Source organism: Meleagris gallopavo, chromosome 1, assembly GCF_000146605.3.
Source record: "Meleagris gallopavo isolate NT-WF06-2002-E0010 breed Aviagen turkey brand Nicholas breeding stock chromosome 1, Turkey_5.1, whole genome shotgun sequence".
NCBI lineage: Eukaryota > Metazoa > Chordata > Aves > Galliformes > Phasianidae > Meleagris > Meleagris gallopavo.
Window position 1 is genome coordinate 20093197 of NC_015011.2, and position 10248 is coordinate 20103444.

Sequence of the window (10248 nt, forward strand, 5' to 3'; positions counted from 1 at the left end):
AAAAAGACCAATAAGGGCTCGGTGATACCATGCCTTGTTTTGGGCATCTCAGTGGTCGTCTTGCTCTCCTCTTCTCTGGGAAGTTCTCAGTGCCCTTCCTGAGTGCAGTCTGGCTCCTTACTGCCTTCTCTTTACATCATCTATACATCCCTTAAGCACAATGAACAGCACCCAAAAGAAGGTTCATGTTCTTCCCTCTTAAAATCTGGCTGTCACCGTATTGTAAAAAGAAAATAACAGCAACTTGGAAGCAGCAAATAAAACAGAATCTGTCACACAGCATTTGAGAAAGAGTGAGCTTGTTTCGAACGTCAGCAGGTGCATCTGGAAAGAGTCTGTGAGCTCACCATGCAGAGCTGCTTTTGTATTTTGCTGGAAGGAAACTTCTAATGAAACAAGATAAATGAAATCCAGGATTCTGAACATCATTGCTCATCTGGGATCTTGGACAAGGAGTTTAATAGTTAAAGCAGCGTGTAGTTTTACTTAAATGTCCCCAGTGACTACAGCATTATTATTTATTTATGATGATGCCCACAGTTTGCTGAACACTTTCCAAATATTCAGAAAAAGTCAGTTCCTGGTCTGAGAGCTTGCAGTCTAAGGGCAGGGAAAGGAGGATAGATGGAGCTTGTCTGTATTTATCAAATTTTGAACAGATCTGGAAGATGGTTGCTTTTCTGACACTAATGCAAACATCTAGCTAAGACTGATTTATTGTGTAAGAATATGGTTGTTGGTTTTGTTTTTTTTGGCTGGAATTAAGAAACATTTCTTATACTCTTGTACAGCTTCACAATTACTTCTGTTTTTGTAATAATTTCAGTATTAATAGGCTTGTTGTCTGAAGCAAGTATTAATACAGAGATTAGCAATGTGTGGAAATGTATTTCTTCATTTGAAGCCACAAGACAAAAGCATTACTGCTATGGACTTACTGCTCTGATGTATTTTAAATAAGAGAATTTGCAATTGCAGTTAGATGGTCTGACAAGGGAACAAGGAAGGAGGCTGAGGCAGAGCGCAGTGCTGGTGATCCACACGGGAAGGATTCTGTCTTGGGTTGTCTAATGCTCAGCGTGTTGTAGGAGCATGCATTGCTTTCCTTTTCCTTCTCCAGGCATCAGTTTTTAACTCTTCTGCAGCTCCCCTAGAGATAGTGCTGGGTTGTTGGCTGGAATTTTTTTGACCTCTGGGTCTTGTTCAGAGAATTCCTCCTCTCATTTGATTTATGAACATTATCTTTTTTCCTTTTTATCTCTTTCATAGAAAGATTGGAGACATAAAAAGTGCTTTTCCTACAGTGCTGTACCTGTAACTGTCTGGCTGCACTTGTTTTAGAGCATCTCGTCTTGCCTGAGCAGATCATTTCATCTGTAGAGTGCATTGCGCTGCAGACCTTGCCTCCTACTTTTAAGGGTTTTTTGCTTCCTGGCCTCATTCTACCCCATCAGATTATTGGCAAGCAATGCTTGTTCTTACAAATGTATGTTGCTTATGGAAGGCAGCTGCTTGAACTGAGCAGCATCTGATTGCTGTTTTAGTTCCTTCCCGTATTCACAGGCTTAAAACTGGGAGCTGTGATCACAAAATCACAGAGTGGTTGATGTTGGCAGGGTCCGACCCACTGCTCAAGCAGGGCCACCTAGGGAAGGTTGCCCAGAATGATCTCCTCACAGCATGAGCTGCAGGACCTTCACTCAGAGATGATCCTACATTTGTAACTGAGCAGCAAGCATTCTTTGTAGCAAAGAATCTCAAATAATGAGACCCCAAATGTGACTCCAAATAATGAACGACTCCAAATAAATTGACTCAAAATAATGAATGATTTATAATAATCCTAACTTTTACCATTGCAATGGGAAATAATGGTGTTCACTTAGTTTCTAATTGGAATTCTTTTGGCTTTTGGTTCTCATGTTAGGTCTTCTGCATTTTAAGGTTAGTAAGTTATGGAAACACTCAAGACCCAGTCTTCAAACCGTGTTTTAAAGAAATCCAACTCCAGATCTTCCTGCAGCTTGTTTATAACGTGTCCTGGCTTCTTATATTTTTCAGATATTGACATTGAGCGCAGGTTGCAATATTTGTATATGAAAGAAAATTGAGGATATCAGAGACTCCCTCTCCAAAATCAAAGCAAAAAGAGATCTTAACAGTTTCTGCAGCTGTAGGCTCAAAAGTAGTCTCACAGCAAACGTGATCAATATTTCATTAGTTTGGCTTTTAATAATTTCCATTTTTATTTTTATTTTTTTACCCAAGAGGTGAGGACGCTAAATTTAAAAATAAAACATATATTGAAATATATTTAAAAATACAAGAGAGGTGTTGTGGAAATCATAACCTTCTCCCACTTCTTTTTATCATAACCTTCTTCTACTTTATATTTAAATTCCACCTCCCTGTGAATATGTGAAATTTTCTGATGAAAAATATGTCAGGAAAAAAATATCCCAGATAGCTCTTCTCAGTTGGGTGCTACGTGATCTCCCTGCTTCTAGCAGATTCATTCTTGTTTACACATATGAGCATCCTGGTAATCACACAGTCATGTTATGAGCTTATTTAATTTGTTATTTCCCTTAAAGTAGAGTTCTTCTTAAAATCATTGAATTACAGGATAGGGCTCCTCCATATCTGAATGTTTGACCTACTTTCTTTGTTCAAATGAAACGAATGCTTCAAGTGCCACAGACTGTGTTGAGCTGATCCATTGTGATCATTTAGCATGCTGCCAGAGTTTGTTCTTCAGCAGCAGCAATTCTTTTGTGCTCAGTCCAATAACAAAGGTATTTTATAGTTTTCATCCAAGAATAGAAACTTTGTGATACTATTTAAAACACTCTTTTTTGGAAATGTTTAAATCCAATTTCCATTTGAAATCCATTTCATATTCAAGCATTTGCAACTCGATGATGAACCAGATAATCTTACGAAGCTTTTTTGTCTTATTTTTCTTATAATGTTACACTCCTTTTTGTACAAATGTTATTTTTAAGCAGAAAGTCCTGCAGCACGATGTAAAATACCTTGTCAAAACCTGTTATGTCAGTATAATTACTTTTATCGCCCAAACTTCTAATCTCCTCCAGTAATGATATTTGTGTGACACAAATTCCTACTGAATGGCATTAATTATGCTACCATACTTTTATTTGCAGCAAATGGCATCCCTATCAGCCTTCCATCACATTGTATGCGATCAATATCAGTTCATCCCTTTAGCTCATCCTTTGTAACCATCTTAATATCTAATTAGTTTTTTGCAGTTCTTTCTTCTCTCCACATTATAACAATATTTCTTAAAAATCAATGTTTGTCTTCTCCCAGACTTTCTTGTTTGTCAAAGAAGCTCAAGGACAAAGCTCTTTTAATTCACAGGGAATGCTGAAGCTTTATGAACTATTCATGCAGGTCCCGTTGCCAGATGCTGAGGAGACATTTGAGAAGTAGCTGTATTACACTTGGTTGTACACAGCAGGGAAATGTGTTTCAGGTGAAACTTTCCAGGGGATGTGAAAACTGCATACTTGATTGACTGTAATTTGGAGAAACAGGTTAGTCTGTAATGCCTTGAACTTTTTAAAGTGGTGTTGGCAAGACCGTACATCAAGTTATCTCTCATGGTAATGACAACACTCCATCAGCCAGATAGAAGGATAAAGCAGCATGAGAAAGGCATAGTGTGGCCCCAGGCTGGGAAATGAGATCTGTCCCATGTCCTAGATGACTTCTGCCACACTTTCCATTGGATTTTATGTAACTTGCTTTCAGGTAACAAACTTACTATTTCCATATCTGAAAAACAAAAGATGGCATTTATGCCTGCCTTGAATATATCAAATACCTGAGCTGAAAATATTATTTACAAATTGTGCACCTACCTCTTTGCTTTGTTCTTGCATGTGAGTCACAGCCCATGACTCTCCCTCATAATAAAAGAGGCAGAACCTGTAGCCACATGTTTGCAAGTGCTTGGAGAACCGAACAAGATTCCAAGGATTGTCCATCATGAAAAGGCATGCAGACAGCAGGGATGACTTTCCTTGACTTTGAATTATAGCAGCTTTGACCCACTGTAAGAAGGACCTTGTGGTAACCTAATCACTGTTAAGTGCAATTTGAGAACAGACTGAGAAAACACCAGCTAGCTGATGCCATCTTAGGCTCAACTGAGTTGTATTGGAGTCGATGGGTTAACATGTAAAAGCCAATCAGTTACCACACCAGGTCAGCATGCAGTAGAAATGCATAATGATTTTCAATTTTTCTTGCTGTTTTTATGAATCATACACATACTGGCTTCTTAATCTCCTCTGGTGTGAGGAACTCATGTCTTAATAATAATCCAAACAAGAAAATCTGTTAAGTACTATGAATCCATTTAGAGACATAATTTTTCCAGTTGGATCCTATTTATTCTGTCTGTGTTATTTACTGCACATAGCAAAAATTTTGATTAACCAGATTAAAGTTCAGTGCTACCTATGAACCAAATGTTGCTAAACTGTTAGCTTCAAAATGCTCAGGATTTACATGGTTAGATTTTTAATAATCCAGTGTTCCTAAAGTACATGCGAATAAATAATTTAAAAAAAAGCAATCCCCTTAAGACAATAGATAAAAGCTTAAGACTGGTCAGCTGCCCCAGTTCCTATTGATTTCATACCAGCATGCTGATATTCTTCTTGCTCACATTTCTCAGTAGCAGAAAAATGTCTTGCTATCTGTTTTATAATTGAGTTTGACTTCTCTGTGAGTCTTGTCTAGCAACTGTGTCCAAGATCAGCTTTTGTATCTGGAAAAGAAAAAAGAAAAAAAAGAAGGAAAAAGAAAGTTTTCTGAATACTCAGCCTGATATGATGTCATCTTTGACTTCACGCCTGCTGCGGTTTGTCTGCAGAAGAAATCTGAGATCCTTATGGCACTGCTTTTGGCTGGATACATTGAAGGCAATAGTATGTAAAGCTGCTGCTGTCACACAATATCTAAGCTGGTTGTATTGTACTCTAGCCCTCATCTGCTTATTTTATGCCTGCTCTGGAACCATGTACGTCGTCTGGTTTGAGAGCATGTTCACTCTAACTACACTTGCCATGGGCTTTGCCAAGCTAAACAGCAACTGGCAAAAGCCTTCTCCATCGTGTGTCTAAAACAAGCAGCCTGCTGGGCTAAGAGTTTGATCCCAAAGCTGTGCCGGCTTTTTTTTTTGCCTGTAAATCTGCATTCAGTTGAGCATTCACTCTAGAAATAGTTATTTTTCTTCTCAGAAAGACCTGTGAATGTATTTCTCTGTCCAAACAACTGTAAACCATTGTATAATCTGTTTGACTTTTAAAAAGAGAGTGGAAACTGGAGGCAGCTGAATCTACTTCCCTGTAATTCTCACTTCCCACCAGTTTTACAGTATGCAGCTGAAGAACCAGTTCTGTGCTTTGGCATGGACTGTTTACCATAACATTTTATTAGTGTAATAAAATATACAGGGGATCTCACATTTTCAGATGGTTTTCACCTCTTGCTAGTTAGTATTTATTGCTCCTGGTGGTATCTTTCTCTCAGTGTACCAGAGGCTAGAAGCAAGGCCTAAGATTTTCATGCCAAATATGGGATTTAGTTATTATATATGCTTCTTTTCGTTGTTAAAATGTAGGCATCTGGTTCCATTTATGAGGCTACAGGGTATCTTCTGGCCTTCTGCTTCCACTCCAGAAAAGCAGAGGTCTCCCATGCAACCTCTATCCTGTCTCCCAGCTGCCCCTCACTGGGGCATGCCCCAGACATGACCAACGGTGCTAAAGATCAGTAGAGCTGAGGTCTCAGTACTTTTAATCCAAACACCCCTGCCCAGTGACTGCTTACCTTTCTAGATACTTTCAAAGCTCTTCTACTCAGCTTGCTGCCCCAGCTTCAATGGATCCTGAAACTGGAGAGAGAAGTATGCGAAATTCTGCCTGCCTCATGCACTGTTAAAGCAGGGTCACCTTCAAGAGATAACTACGCATTAAGGCATTTTCATACCTAATAATTGGGGATTAGGAAAAGGTTAGGCACAATTAGGAAAAGGTTCTTCACCAGAGGGTAGTCAGGCACTGGAATGGGCTGCCCAGGGCAGTGGTCATGGCACAATGCTGCCGAGTTCAAGAAGCATTTGGATAGTGCTCACAGACACAGGGTTTGGTTTTTGGATGGTCTGTGTGGAGCCAGGGGTTGGACTCAGTGATCCTTGTGAGTCCTTTCCAAATCGGGATATTCTATGATTCTATGATTCTAATATTCTAATCATGTGGGAGGAGCACTCATCCAGCAGGCAGAAGCACGGGTGGGATGTCCTCACCCTGAAGGACTTCAGGCTGCTGCTCTCAAGCAGAGCATGGCAGTCAGTGGGCAGGGTGAGCCTCCTGGTGAGATGCAGAAGTGAGTAATGCTCAGCAGCTTCCTTTAGGATTTAGTTGTGGAGCTGTCGAAAGTGGAATGATGAGACCCGGGTTCTCATCTCTGTGCAGAGAGATTAGTTTTTCCTGCTGAGTGGCCTATCTTGAGTTCTGTGGGGAGATCAGGCGTCTGGATCTGGATTTCAGTATGAAAGCCAGTCTTAAAATTAGGTGCTACTGCCCTTAAATCTTTTACTGAACCCAACTCCAAGTGAATAAGAAAATATTTTAACAGCTCTGTAAGTCTAATGATCTCATAAATGTCTTTGCAATTCTTCATGCTGTAATTTTGATGCCAAGAATTGGTCTACGCTGCCAATTCTTGTGATTTTGTTCATGTGTCTTGTGAAATATGTAACCATTTGTAAAGACCTGGACAAATAACTGGGAGCACTAAGTTTCCGTAAAAGCAAACACTACGTTTTTTCTCTAGTTGTTATAAAAACCTTGAAAATTTGTCTTCAGTGGAAAGCTGAGACCCAGAAGACAAATATGACTCCAAATGTAAGGAATGACCAGCATTCCTAATTTCAGCTAATGTAATCCTGAGCTCTGACATGACTTTTGATTGAATTGTAGCTGCAGAACTGAACCTGTCTGAGTAATAGGTAGGTCTACCAACCACTGAAAATGGGAAATGTGTTAGAAGAATCAGGTTGTATCAAAATGGATCAATTTTTCATTCACCTGATATTAAAGATCAGTTAATCCTAGGTAAACCACTATCTGGAAAACTTATAAATGAGGCTTTGTTTCGTGCTTAACAGGAGCATTAACTGTTTTTGCCCTGAGGAAGTATCCAAGGGTCATTTTGCAAGGACTTTGTCCACACACAAGGGCTTTCTTTTTCTCTCTCTCCTCTGCTCAGTTTTACATCATGTTGGTTTCATGTTTCTTTATGTTGGAGAGGAGATGTGTTACACAGAGCACAGGCAGGCACTGCAATATGGAGTACATGCATAATGCTAGATTAGTGCTGTTAGTGCCAGGTATGTCATCAGCAGCTGCTGAGGAGAGAACTATTTTTAAAACCTTAAAACATTGGCGAAATGCTGTAATCATTGCACAAACAAGTAGTACCAGCAGATTAAAACAGGCTCTTTTAGTAGAGCCATTTCTCACAGCAAGGATATTAATGGATGCTAATTTAATAACTTAGGGCTTATTTTAAGTTTTTAAATACGTTACATATACTCTAAACACTCATTGAAGACAGAGGTATTTTGATGGGTGGTTGGTAAGAAAGTTCTTAAGCATCAAATGCATGAAGGAAAAAAAGTCTCTATTAGCTGTTCATTTAATCTCACAAATAAAATTGACTCCATGAGGAAAAGCTTTAAAAATTATTCAGATTAACCCAATTGGCTTCTCTAGAGGTTCTAAATTTAATTGTAAAAGTGTATTTTTAACTGGCAGATTCCAGATCAAATTACATTTTATTTTAGTAACAGTGTATATGTTTTAATCTTCATTTCCTTTCATTCAATTAAACTCTTCATGGTTGATGTGACAACATTAAATATCACAGCTTGGAAGCAGAAGCATTTCGGAATGCTGACGCCGTGTGCTAGCTGAGCAGCCCTATGCAAGGCTGCAATTAGGAGCACTAAGCATTAAAATCCTGTTTATACAATAGCTCGTTCATGAGAGATAGCTGTATTGCACTGAGAAACCTGCATCCAAATTGCTCCCCTTCTGGAATTCCACATGTGCAGGCAAACACTGGAAGTTTTCCAGATAATTGAGATGAGTAGAACGTGAGTACCAGCTTGCTTCAATTTCAGTTTCCTCTCTGGAAGGTGTCGTACAAAGAGAGAGAGGTTTTCATGGTCCCCATGAGACTGCAGAAAGAAAGAAAACACCTGTGCTGATTCAGGGTAAAATCTTGTTCCCATTTAAGTCCTGTGCTTGTATTTCATCTCTGCAGGACAAGTGGGAGCTGCAGAGCTCCTCTACTTCAGCAGTGTGACTACAAAAATATCCGTGCTGACATAGGTCTAGATTAGGCAGAGAGGCTGGACTTAGCTGGAGACTTTCACCAAAGGTGCTTGTGCTAACATGGGGTCAGCCTGAAAAAGAGGAGGCTGCAGGGATACCTCATTGTAGCCTTCCAATATCTAAAGGGAGCTTATAAACATGATGGAAATCAACTTTTTACACTGTAGATGGTGATAGGACAGGGGGGAATGGTTTTAAACTAAAGAAAGGGAGATTTAGATTAGATGTCAGGGGGAAGTTTTTTTACTGAGGAAGTGGTAAGGTGCTGGAACAGGCTGCCCGGAGGGGCTGTGCATGCCCCATCCCTGGAGGTATTCAAAGCCAGGTTGGATGGAGGCCTGGGCAGTCTGGTCTGGTACATGACCTAGTGGCTGGCAGCCCTGATCCTTGAGGTCCCTTCCAACACAAGCCAGTCTGATTTTCATCTTGCAGCTGAAGGGAGAAACATGGCCTGCTTTGGCAGAGGCAGCCCTGGTGGCAGCCATGACCTTGCTCCCTACGCTGGGGGGAACAGCATGTCCATGCTGTCCTGGGGTCAACAGAGTGCTGTTGGGCAGGACTGTCCTCCCCTCTCCAGAGCCTCCAGTTTGAGGTCAATGTTTTGCTGAAGAACGGTGACTCAGAGTAGGAGCATACGAGCTGTTTGCACTGGGACTGTGAAGAGGGATACTGAAAGTTACTGGGAAAGGGCAAACCTCTCTGGACCCTCCCACCAGGAAATCTTCATCTGAAACAGTAGGAAAGACTTTTGATTTTGTTATCTTTTCTGTCAGCAGTTTAGTTCCTTAAGATGCAGCTATAGGTGCCTAAAGCTAGTTTCCCTCTGTTAGTCCCTGAGATGCCTCTGTGATTAATGGACAGACCATGTCTAGAAGTCAGTTTACCTACAAAATGAAGTGTAGCATTACTATTCTCTCTAAATGAGCTGTTAAATGGCTGTGCCAGCAAGGCACATCAGTCTTGGCCTCCAAACCCTGGGTGACCATTGTCAGTCCCCAGAAGATGTCACAGATGATAACGTACAACACAACCCTTGGCTTAGAGGTAAATACACATTGCATGCTCCTCACCTGCAAAGCTCAGCCTGAAAATCATAGATTCCATTTACTAGCACATACTGGCAAGGCACTGGCTCCATTAACAAAGGCCAGTTCACTCTGCTTGTGTTTGGTTAGTGGATGTTTCATGTGCTTGATATTTAAAACACAGTTCGGTGTTAAGATTTAAAAACTAATAAGTAATAATGATACTTTAATTTGCTATTTTAATCCAATTCTTTTTCATTTTAAAATAAATATGCAGCGTAGCCTTGATTTAGTAATGTTAATTTTCTAGGAGTATAACTTCCAAACCTTAGTGAGCACAGTTTACAGTTATATCAGCATACAGTGCAACTGCAGAGAGGTCATTTTAAAGTCCTTGACTTTATAAATCCATTGATATGCCACTGAAATAATGTGGTTAACAATGTTTCTTTCTGATGATCAACAACCTGGTGCTTTTGTAAACTGTCATTTGGTGTTTACTATGATTTTTTCCTGTTAGGAAATAGAAGTGGCAGAAGGAAATGGGCTATTGACTCGCAGCCATTGCTTCTATGGGCTCCCATCCAGCAGTTAGCAATAGTGCTTATAGGGATCTATCTATACAAAATGAGTTTCTGACAGAGCTGGCAGAAATCTGATCCTCCTACCTCTTCCCCCCCCAACACTTTTGTTGTGGACAAATGCTACCATTTTGAAACATCCCTTCTTTCTTTTTTTTTCTTCTTCTTTTCTGCTTTCCTCCTGTTTGAAAAAGATTACAAACT